This window comes from Sciurus vulgaris, assembly GCF_902686455.1.
Source record: "Sciurus vulgaris genome assembly, chromosome: 8".
NCBI lineage: Eukaryota > Metazoa > Chordata > Mammalia > Rodentia > Sciuridae > Sciurus > Sciurus vulgaris.
Window position 1 is genome coordinate 16,494,000 of NC_136468.1, and position 12,296 is coordinate 16,506,295.

General features: G+C 47.3%; 1 protein-coding gene across 4 annotated transcripts in view; it reads left to right on the forward strand.

The window, feature by feature from the left end:
• KIAA1549 overlaps positions 1-12,296 on the forward strand; it is a 143,280-nt gene that overhangs the window by 9,334 nt on the left and 121,650 nt on the right. Inside the window, exon 1 of one of the 4 annotated variants that reach the window (XM_079150076.1) lies at positions 604-1,797. The exons of the other annotated variants lie outside the window; for them this stretch is intronic. The gene's annotated coding sequence lies outside the window, so the exon portion shown is untranslated. Of the gene's footprint in view, positions 1-603; positions 1,798-12,296 lie in introns of those variants that run through there. 4 annotated transcript variants of the gene reach the window in all.

Genomic DNA, 12,296 nt, shown 5'->3' on the forward strand with positions numbered 1-12,296 from the left:
CTCAGGCCCTGCCCCAGTCCCACTGACGGAATCTACCTTTAAAAATCATCTCCAGTGATTATGTGCGGTACTAAGATTTGGGAAACTCTGGCCTAGGCAGTTTCTCATTGAGGTTGAGCGTGTTTTCAAAGATTTTTGGTTGCTACCTAATTAGTGGGGCGTTTTAACTTGTAAAATCCCAGACCAGGTTTCAAGTTGACTGGGAAGACCAAGGGCAGGTTCAGAGTTGGTGTCTGGCTGGCTGTGCTCACTGAACTGTTCCTGCTCTGAACTTCCCTACAGGGCCCTGCATGGCCCCAAGCCTTTGGTCCTGTTCTGGTCTCCCTGAGCCCATCTCAGCAGGATTCAGGGAGGTTAGCTACCTAGGATTACAAAAGCACCCCCAGATTGTTGAAACCAACAGGTGTCCCTCAACAGAGGAGCAGTTGCACAAAGTGTGGTCTAGACGTACAGCGGAACATTCAGCCTTAGAAAGGAAGGGAATCCTGACCCACCTGCGGCATGGATGAGTCTTGGGGACACGATGCTGAGGGACAGGCCAGAAATGAAAGGACAGATGCTGTATGACGCTGTTTTCACCAGATACTTAAAATAGGCAAAACCACAGAGGCAGACAGCGGGATGGTGGTTGCCAGGGCCTGTGGAGGGAGGAGTGGACAGTTGTTTAACAGGTACAGAGTTTCAGTCTTCCGAGGTGAGAAGAGCTCACTGGTGTCACCACGACGTGCGTCTCCTGGATGCTACCGAACTGTACACTTGGGATGGTTGACAGGGTGAATTTTATGTATTTTTCTAAAATCACAATTGTTTTAACCACAGTTGTTCCCCCTCGTGGTGGAGTGGGAACTAGCTGGTCTGGTAGCAGGAGTGGACTTTGGTCAGAGCTGGGCGCCTCAGTGGTCTGGGTGCAGGGCAGCGGCTCATGACAGGTGTTGGTTTTGGGAGCTGGCTGTCTGAGGCAGGTGCCAGGCTGGGATGGAGGGACACCTGTGTGGACCAGCACAGGCAAGGTCTGCATGCCGGGGGGCAGGGCAGTGGTTTCAGTGGCTGCCCACGGCCCAGGCCCCTCCCCCTCAGGACAGCTTTGCTTTCCCTTCCCCTGGGTCCCTCCCAGGCCTTTCGTTGTTGAGGGTTTAGTTGCTGGGGTGTGGGCTGGGGAAGGCAGTTGGAGGAAGGGGTTGGAGTCTTCAGTCAGGGCCTGAATAGAGGCTGAATAGAATCTTTATTTTTATTAAATATTTTTCCTTGTATGTTTTTTTGAGACAGGGTCTTGCTACGTTGCCCAGGCTGGCCTTGAATTCCTGGGCTCAAGTGATCCTCCTGTGTCAGCCTCCTGAGTTGCTAGAGACTTAAGAATTTGTAAAATCAGACTTTTTTTCCTAGCCTTTGGAATTGAACTTTTAAATATTTTTATGCCTTTTGAGGGTTACAATGGCTTTTTTGGTTTTTTCCTGATTATAAAAACAATATGCATTCATTGCAATAATTAGTACTTACTGTTCCCTCTGCCTAGTACATTCTTATCTCAGATTTTATCTGCATGGGTTACTCTACTTCCTGTAGGTCTCTGCTCAAATCTGGTGTTCTCAGAGAGGCATTCCCTAATGCTGTTTTTAAAAGTGAGGAGCTGCCCTTATCCCGTTTCTACATAAGGTCATATTCTGAGGTTATAGGGGTTAGGACTTCATGTGACTATTTGGTTCGACCCGTAACAGTGACATTTAAACCAGGATTTGAAGGAAGCAAGGGGGCACCCATGTTCCGAGCAGAGGAAGTAACCAGTGCAGAGGCCTCAAGGTAGGAGGGGGCCTGGCATTGGGGATGAGAGAGCCCAGTGCACTGGGAGGAGCAGGGCCTGGGTGTGAGAGGAGTGGGCACTGGGGGTTTTGATCAGAGGGTGACAGGATGAGACTTGGAATGTAAAATCTGCTGCATGTTAAATGAACGTAGCTGATTACGAAAAGGTATGAAAGTTTTCAGAAAGCAGCAATCACCCCAGATCCCACCACTCAGCTGTGACATTTTGGTGTCTGTTTCCTGACTTTTTCGCACATAGAAGCAGACACACACGCAGCGCAGTAGTATCACACTCTGCCTGTGGTTTGGCGACTTGCATTTTTTTTCACTTCGCACTTTATCACGGAATTTTTACGTTGTCGGGAAATAGATCTGCATCGTGATTTTGATCAACACTGTGGACGTTTTGTATTTTATTTGATTAGTTTTCCATTGATGGATAATGATTGTATTGCTTTCTGCTGTTCTGAGCATCACTGTACATACATCTTCACACACTTTCTTAATTATTGCCGTAGGATAAATTCCCAGAAATAGAGTTGCTGGACTAGGCAGTGCTTACATATTAAATCTTGATATATTTTGCCAAATTGCTCTCTAGAAAGGTTGAAGCAATCTATATTCTCTCTAGCAATGAATCATAGTGCCAATTTTGCTTCCACCCTCCATAATACAGCCTGTTACTGATCTTTATTATCTTTGCCAAACTCCTAGGCAAGAAATTACCTCTTTAACAGTTGCATTCTTCGATTGTTTATTGGCATCCCATCCTTCATTTGAGCTCTCCTTTGTACTTTTTTTCTCTAGTCCTCTTCTGCAGAAATCTCAGGACTGACCTGAGAAGAATACTAACACCCATCTATGACAGAGAGCTTGCCATGAGCCAGACACCATGTGAGCAGGTGTCTCCTGTTTCATCTCCACAATCCTAGGACGTGGATGTGACTGTGATGCCCATTTTATAGATGAGGAAGACCAAGTTCAGAAAGGTTCACTAGCTTGCTCAAGGCCACATAGCTAGTGGGAGTCCTCCTAACCCGGGGGATGAGCGTGTCACTTGCAGCCATGGTTCCTCTGGCCGGATTCATGTTAGAGAGTGACCCCATGGTCTCTCCTAGTGAAGGGCCTGCTCACAAGCTTTGCTTGCTTGGAATGAGCTCTGTGGCTGCAGGTCTAAGCCCTGCCCATGGCAGGAACCCTAACTGAAGGCACCCTCAGGCCTGGCCCCAAGAAGGTGCTCACCAAACCTTGCTTAAGAGAAATGAAGGAAGCAGGTTTTGGAAAGTTGGGTGGAAGTACCATTTGGTCTTATTTCAGCAGATAAAACATTTTAACAATACAAGATGGCAAAAGCTAAAATTCATGTTCTGAGCCGTATTCTATTTCCTCCAGCGTAGAAGGTAATCTTCTTAATGCTCCATGACATTTTCGTACTGCATTTCTTCTTCTCTGTGTCCTGGATCATATGCTTGTGGCTTTGGTAACATTTCTGCCTTGTTTTGGTGGTTCTGTTTCTCTGTGGTTTGTTTCTGGCAGCAGAGTTTTCTGTGGTGTTCTTTATCTTCTTTGTTAATAAATTATACCATTGGTTTAAAATCAATTTCTCATTAACTGAAGATTTTGCTGGGAGGAAGTCAGTGCCTTCGGATACATCCCTTGTTCAAGGCCCAGCCAGCGGAGCAAGCTGTCCTACTTCCGTGGCTTTCTGTGCCCTTTGACCTTTTTCTTAGTTCTCCGTAAAATACAGCTTATTAATGCCATGAGCTCTTGCCTGACTCTGGTGTTAAAGTTTAACCTTCTGAATAATTTCCAGAAATCTTATTCCTGTAACTGCTGATTTTTTCACTGCACTTTACGTTGACTCTCTTCATTGGCAGCCTTCGCATGCCTCTGTTCCCTCCTCCCATCGATGTCCCGCTCCTGTGAGACCTGACATGCCATGGCATCTGCTGTATGGGGCGGCATAAACTAGTGATGCACAGAAACAGCCAAGTCCCAGGGCTTTCATTCAGCCAGTGGCTTCCGACTCCCCTGTGTTGGCCTGTTTTGTACCTTTTGAATTTTGTCTTTTTCTGGAGTTTTGCTAACCTGGATCCTGTGCTTTCTCCTTCCATCTTTGTCTTGGATTTTCAGTGCAAGTGCACGCGTGCAGGCAGGTGGCTGTGGGGCGGCTGTGTGCACCTGCCCGTGTTGTTCATTTACTGAGTCTCACTGCCGTGTGAGCACCGTGCTAGATGTTGAGATGCTACGATGAACGTGACCCTCGGAACTCAGTCACTCGGGAGAGCGCCTCCCGTATACATGTAACTACCCAACAGCGTGCCAGGTGGTATAAGGGGACTGCCTAGGTGATGTGAAGCGGACCAAAAGCTGGCAGTGGATGTAGGAGACAAAGATGGCGAGTGGGGATACTTTAAGATGGGAAGTATGATGGAATGGTCTTTTAAAGCCAAAGGGGAGTATTGGTTCAGTTATTTATTATTGTGGAACAGATTACGCCAACCTGGAATGTCTTAAAGCCAAGTGATTCATTATTTCTCATGAATCTGTGGGTCAGGAACTTGGTTGGGGTCGCTCCCATGACTGGGTTGGGCTGGCACCTGAACTGGGCCACAGGGTCTGACTTGGTTTCCCTCGTGTGTCCAGTCTCCTGCCATTTTCCCACGGGCTCTCCCTCTCTCCTCCCCTGGGCCAGCTTAGGCTTCCTTGGAGCAGAAAGGTCTCAGGGTAAAGGACTATGAAGTGGCTGGTGGCTGCCAAGAGGGAAGAAGCAGAAGCTGCCAGTCCTCTTAAGATCCTGGGCTTGAAAGGTTCTGAAAGAAGCAACCGGAATGGTGACTCTGTTAGAGCAGGTCACGAAGCCAGCCCGGATTCCAAGGGGCGGGGAGGGCGGGGGTCCCACGGGCGGGGGTCCCACCCATAGTATGTGCTTATGATTGGATGATGGGCATCTTTGGAGGCTCACCACCATAAGTGGAAAAGGTTCCAAAAGAAGGATGTTTACAATCAGGTACATCACAAACGGAAAGAAAGATACAATTACTGGAGAAAGTTCTTGGAAGAGGCAGGAACAAATGATGATGATAAAATGGAATGGGCACTTGCCCCATGCCAGGCGTTCTTGAAGGCACTTGGCCTGTAGTAATTGTTTTTGCCATTTAATGCTGATAACAACCCCATCTATCAGGTGCAATTATTAACCTCATACAGATGAGGAAAGTGATAATATCAGGAGAGAAGTAAGTCACCTTAGTGGCTTGAAGTCATATAGCTAGTAACTGAGAGAGGAGGGATTCAAACTCCAGAGCATCCTTGGACAGAGAGAAAGAACAACGCGTCTTCCGGTGAGGCGGTGGGAGGGAGGGTGAGTACAGGTGTGGGCGACGTAGGTGAGGGATGGGAGGAGGCCACACTGAGGAAGCTGATTTCTAATGGCCTTTTTTTTCCCCGTTTGATGGGGACATGCCATCTCTTATGGGACTGGAACAGGTTGGGCTCCATGAAAACGGTGGTTCATCATTCTCGGACCTGTGGCTCCTAGGAGGGGGACAGAGCAGGAAGCTACAGAAGGATGGCGGAGAGGACCAGAGCCTGGAGGAGGGGGAGGCCATTCGTAAGCAGCGGCACCTCCCCAGCCCAGTGGGGGTTCAGCAGCGGGTTTTGGCTGCCCCATGTCAGGCCAGAGAAGGTCCATGTTCCCTGGGTCCATCCTGGGGCTGAACCCACAGTGGCTCCTTCAGTGCTGGACAAAAGGCTGATAGATCTATTTCCTGTTCAGCTGCTATGATGGCCTCTATGTCTTAAGATTCCTCCAAAGTAGCATTTTTATCATAGATTTGGGGAAAAAAGAAAAAAAAAAAAAAAAAAAAAAAAAGAGCATCAAGAATCTTCCTGCACAGACCCCACAGATTGTGGGTTTTTTTTTTTTAAAGTGGTTCTGGGGATGGAAACCGGGCTCCTCATGCATGCAAGGCAAGCACTCTACCACTGAGCTACATCTCCAGGGCTTTTTATTTTTGTTTTGAAAGAGGGTCTCACTAAGTTGCTGAGGTTGGCCTCTAACTTGTCATCCTTTGTCCTTAGTCTCCCCAATAGCTGGGATTATAGGTGTGCACCGCCGAGTCCAGCTTTCTTTGGACCTTTAATTGGGTGTTAATTCAGGTACTCTTCAAGTGCTATGCTTCTAGTCTTAAAGTCTTTTCTAGTTGTGGTGGGTCTTTTAGTTTTGGCATTGGATTAATTACTGTGTACCCAATATGAAGATTGTTAAAAACATAATGTATGAGAACTCTGGGACACAGTGCAAAAAATTATATCATTTCTTAGGTAGTGTAATGTGTGTGCCTACCTAGATAGGAACAGTTTCCTAGCCATCTAGTCTATCTGGCTCATCTTGCATTGTTGCTGAGTGATCCTGGGGAAGTATCTGCCATCCACAGTTAGGGTGAAACCACTCATCTCTGAACTGGGGAGAGGAAGAGTTGCTGATGTGGGAAAGTGGAACAGCAAGACTTTGAATTGGAGGAGAGAAGTACGGTTTTAAACAATATTCCCAGGCAAATCTATTGTCATGGGAGGTGTGTGAGAGACTGTTAACTCCTGAATCATAGAACTTTTACTGCCGGGAAGTTACATAAATATTCATACCAGTTCCTATTTCTGTGACTCTGACAAGGTGCCCCAGGGCCCGTAGCTTCAGGATTCAGGCTGAGCTGGACCGTTTCATTAGTGCATGACCACAGGATGAATTTCAGGCTTTTTATTATTCTGTTTGAGACTAAAACTCTGGGGAAGAGAGCAGGACTTGGGAATGTGCCCATCCCTTAGCCAGGAGTGAGTGGGCATCTGAGTGACAGTGGGCGGTGTCTGGATCTCATGCCATGGTGGGGGGAGTGTTCCCTGAAGTGCGACTGGGGTAGTGGGCGACAGGCAGATTTGCAGATGTGTGCTTCACAGCCTGCACGGGGGTCACGTGCCCGCTGCACTCAGCACGGGGACATGTGTGTGCATATACTCACTGATAAACCTGCATGTGTCTGGGTGATAACATACAAGGGAGAGGAGAGGCAGAAGTACGAATTAACAGACATTCTCACAGAAAAATACAAATCACAAAGACACAAGTACATAAAGAAGTATGGTGTGCACAGGTGTATAGGTTAATAGCAACATATAGAGCAATATAATAATAATAATACGCTGCTGTAAAATCAGCAGCAACGCAAATAAAGCCGTGTGGACTCAACAGAATGCTTGGGTGCTTGAACTAGAAGGAAGGCTGAATCTTTGAGGCTGGTTCAGGAGAGGGTAGAGGGGCGTAGAGATCAGGAGGGGTCCGCATGTGACTGCGGGGCACCAGTTGGGTCCACATGCTCTAACAAAGTAGTGGCCAAGATTTATGATGAGCCCTTGGTCTCTGCTCGTGTTCCATGGGGGTTCTCTTGGCTGTGTCCCATGCCATTGTGTTCACTGAGTCAGTCTGATCTCTGTGATGCCTCCAATTTGTTCTGTCTTTCCCTCCCTCATCTGCCTGGCTGAGTGGAGCAGCCTCCCCCGCTCCTGCCTCTCCCTCCTCCTCCACCTACAGGCTCTGGAGGCAGAGTCCCCGTGGAGGCTCTGTCGGTTGTGCATTGCAATGCTGTTCCTTCTTCCTGGAATGCCCTTCCTCCTCCTCATTGGCCTGATTTTGCTCCTTCCTCGGAATCTCAGCCTGTGCATAACCTCCTCCGGAAGACCTCAGCACCCTGGAAGGGTTGCCATGCCTTCTGTCCACGTGCACCTATTTTAGCGCCAGCCACTCTATGTCTTTGTTCCTAATTAGGTTGGAAACTTCCTGCGTGCAGGAGGTCTTGCTGTCTTCACCCCGTGTCCCCCCAGCTAGCATCTGGCTCAAGCAGGCCCTCAGTTGATGAGTTGTTAAATGGACAAGTGGAGGAAGGAATGGGCCACCAATGAAAGATCGCGTGGGTCAGCGATGGTGTGGATGATGGAGTGAAGCAGAACAGCCAGTTGGTGACTCCACTGTGGCTGTGGCTTCTCGCTGGGCTTGTTGGCTGCTTGGTAAAGCTGGGCTTCTTGTCTTCCTGTCCCTTGCTGCTGCCTCCTCCGAGATGCCAGCTCAGATCCCCTGTTCACACTCGCTCTTCTTTCTTCAGAACTTAGTCGCTCTTTTGGTCTCAGGAGTCACTTCCATGTGATTGGACCTCAAGGCTAGTCCTCATTCCTGACCTGTCACATGACCTTAAGTCTCTGTGGATGGTTAGCTATCACTCTAGCCTTCAGACTGCCGCACTGAGTTTCCTCTGTTGAGAGAAAAGTTCATTAGCATCTGATTATAAGTGATGCTCATTTATGGATACTTTGGAAAATATGAAAGTATATTTAGAAGAAAATAACCATCTTTATTTCTGCCACCTAGCTATAACTGTTTTATCAACAGTTTGATATCCGTCTTTCTGGTCTTTTAAGGAATATACATATGTAATATACATATGTAATATGTATACATAATAGACTACATTTTATGAAAAAAAAGTACTCCTTTTTATATGCTTATGTAATTGACTCTACTTTTTCATAAAATGGGATCAGACTCCATAACATTTTGCATCTTGCTGTTTTCATTTTACTATAAGCATTTTCCATATTCCTTAAAATATTTTTAATGGATGTATAAAATTCATTTGTAGAGCAGAATTTCCAAGCTGTTCCTTAATTATTTGTTGTCTTTCTTGGTCCTCATTCATGCTATTCTGTGCAATGCTATGATGAACCTCTTTATGCATAGATCTTGGAACTTCTGGTTATTTCCTTTAGGATAGTTATAAAGAAGAATAGCTAAGTCGAAAAAGAGTTGACTGGAAAAGAAAATAAGCTCTGTGTGTGTGTGTGTGTGTGTGTGTGTGTGTGTGTGTGTGTGTGCATCAGAGTGCTTTCCAGGATAATTTATTCAAAGATTTGCCCCATGTTGGAATTTTAGAAATAGATTTATAGCTTGCATATTTCAGTAATTTTCCTGAAAGAGAACACCTGGTCAGACTGTTTTCCCAGCCTTGTTGTCTGGTTGTGTTCTGTCTCATCTCTTTATGTGGGCATGTATTTGTCCACAAAGGCTCGCTACTCTCTGCATGCCTTTGGGGATCTAGAGCCCAGAGGTGTGGTGTGGATGACAGTGGGAATCTCAGCTGTATGGTGGTTTCCTAGAGATTGGTGGCTTGACCTGGTGCAAAAGGCTGGGAGCCAGAGCTCACGGGCCTCCTTTCTAGTGTCCAGATGGAGTGTGCTCATCTGTGAAAGCCCAGCCATTCTGTCTTTCCTTTGCCAAGTGCCTCTTCCTGACCCCCCCTTTATGCCACAACTGTATTTAGTGTCTTTATACTAACTGTTCCCAACTTGAATTACAGTGATTACTTTATTTCTAAAATTGTGGTAAAATACATATAGCATAATGTTTACCATCGTGACCATTTTTAAGTATATGGTTCAGTGGTGTTAAGTGCATTCCCGTTGCTGTGTAAACGGCCTGCAGAGCTCTTTTCATCTTGTAAACCTGAAACTCTATATCCATTAAAAAACAAGTCCCTGTTCCCCTGCCCCCAGCCCTGGGAACTCCCATTTGACTTTCTGTTTCTGTGAATTTGACTCCTCTGTTCCCTCAGATAAGTAGGATCATCTGCTGCTCATCCTTCTGTGACTGGCTCATTTCACTTAATACGTCTTTGGGCTTAGTCCTTACGGGATGTGTCACAACTTCCTTCCTTTTAAAGGCTGCATAATATTCTGTCGTATGTCTGACCACATTTTGTCCATTGTCCATATGGTCATGTGGCCGTTTCCACCTTTTGGCAGTTGTGCATTGCTGTGATTCATTTCTCTCTTTTGTAGGACTACAGATGGAATTCAGGCCCTTGCACAGGCCAGACAAGCCCTCTACCCTGAACTACATCCCAAGGCCCCAGAGATTTATTTTTAATTTTGTTTTCCGACTATGAACAGCAGGGACAGCAGTTGATTTGTCCTGGGTCCTGGATATTTAGTGCTGTCTGGCTCGTAGAAGAGGTGAGCCAGTGTTCTAATGAGGAGATAGTGGAGCCACCCAGGGGCACCTCAGAGGAGGGCTGCATGTGGTGACTTAATCCTGTGGCTCTCTGTGGCGCTGTCAACACACTGTGACTTGGCTGTCTCTCTGTCCCTCTTGCCTTCAGTCTCTGGGTCTCCCATCTGCTGCTTTTCTCTTCTCTGCCACCCACTCAGTCCTGACCGCTGGCTCTGCAGCACACAGGCCTTCCCCCGTCACCCTTTTCCCACAGCTTCTGGACTGAGCCGTCCACCTACCTTCCAGGAGAGGCAGAGGTGCAGGTGGGCCAGGGAGGGTGGGTTGAGACAGCAGCCTGAGGCGGAAAGTGGCGCCCCTGGGGGTGGAGGAGACTGAGGCAGAGGAATTACTGGAAGGACTTGGGGAGGAAGCTGACCATTTTGGACAGAGGGCAGGAGCCTGGGCAGTTTGTCCTGGCTGTAGAGAGCAGTGGGGGCGTTACGGAGTCTGGCTTGTTCAGCACAATCCAGGACTGAGTTGGGCAGTTCCTGTCCTCCAAGTCTACCCTTCCCCACTCTCCAGGCTCCCTCCTGGCTGCGCCCGCTGCCCCGCAGTCATGCCCCCTCAGGCCCTCTGTGCCCTTTCTTTAACATCGTATTTATGCTTAATTCTCCAAAGGGGGCAGTACCTGCCTGGGCCCCCAGTTTCCTGAATTCTGGCCCTCTGCTGAACAGAGTTCAGCTACCACTGTTACTGATAGAGTTCAAGTGCACAGACAGGCTGACACCCTTGTAGCAGTTCCTCTTGACTCCGCTCATTTGTTCTTGTCTGGAGCTGATTATTACTGTTATTAATCTGGTTTTCATGCATACTAGATAACTAGATCATCAGCCCCTTGCTAACGTAGCGCATGTGCAGTACGCCGTCCCTCCGTACCTTCAGGGCATTGGTTCCAGGAGCCCGGAGACCCCAGGTTCCAGGATGCTCAAGTTATTTGCACATAACCTATGCCCATTCCCCTGAAAAGTTCTTGTAAATACCTAATGCAGCGTAACTACTCTATTTTTTAGGGAATAATGACAAGTTGAGTGGTGCACGCCCCCACCTAAGGCAGCCGACTTCATTTTCACTTACGTTTCCTTTCACATTTTTGTCTCCCACTGAAGATTTTCAGCTTGTCTCTTGTATCGTTTTGTTTCTGTGCTTCATGTAGGAGGGTGACCTCTGTGTTTTTTTTTTTTTAATCTTTTTTTAAAATTAATACTTCATTTTTATGATTGTTTTTCTGATTACTGTTTTACTTGAAAGAAAGTAGGGTGAAGCTGCTTTCAGAGCGATTCCGAGCAGCTTCAAAGCAGTGACCTCTGATCACGTTCATCGTCCTCTGTCCTGATGGTCCCGCTCTTCCTATCATTCTGGTTCTTGGTCTCCACCCAAATACGCACTGTTGACTTGCTCTTCTTGCCAGGCTTTCTCCTTGCTCTTGCTGAATGTCGCTCACCAACAGTTTCAGCTCATTTGGGGCGTTCGGTGGTTTAAAGGCCTTCTAGAATCTTCTGGAACTCTTCCTGGGGATATTCTCCAGATGATCACAAAAATAGCAGAAGTGGGGGCTGGGATTGTAGCTCAGTGGTAGAGCGCTTGCCTCGCACGTGTGAGGCACTGGGTTCGCTCCTCAGCGCCACATAAAAATAAATAAAGGTATTGTGTCCATCTGCAACAACAATGAAAACAAAACAAATAGCAGAAGTGGTAAGAACAAGAGCTGGGGTCTCCAAGTTCAATTGCGGATTTCAGTGTGTGAAAATACATTATGGGGCCAGAGTATAAATGTTTTGCTAAAGAAGGCCTTTTAGGTGATTGTTACGCTCGCTTTTCGGACCATCAGCCCTGGGAGTTCACAAGTCATGCTGCTTCGCCATGAGTGACCCCCCGAACATCCCTTGATATGTGGCTCCTCAGTTCATTCCTGGGAATGCACTTTCTCCTATTTGCACTAGCTAAGGAGTGTAGAAGCACGAAGGCATGCTATTTTTACGTGCCCTGGAACTGTTCCTCTGGTTCCTGATTATTAAACTTCTCACTTGCCTTAGCCTGACGTCTTTCCTGTGTTCTAGAACCCCAAATTCTTATTTTTCTGGGTCATGTTATTGGTGATTCCATTAATAGCTGGCATTTTTTTCCCCAAAGCTCACCCTATGGTAGCCTGGTGGCTCTTGACCTCGTGCACGGTAGAATCACTGGGACAGTTTTGAAATCCAGACCGTACCCTGCCAAATCGAGCCAGATTTTCTTGGGGTGGGATCCGGAAGTCAGGAAAGCTCTGACCTGCAGCCGTCCCCTTCCTGGATTGTCTCATTTAGTCCCTGCACGGTAGGCTTGTGTTCTTTTCCTCATTTTCTAGAAGGGCGCACAGAGGGCAGGATCGATTGATCTGGTGTTTGTGGCGACTCCTCCGGTCTGT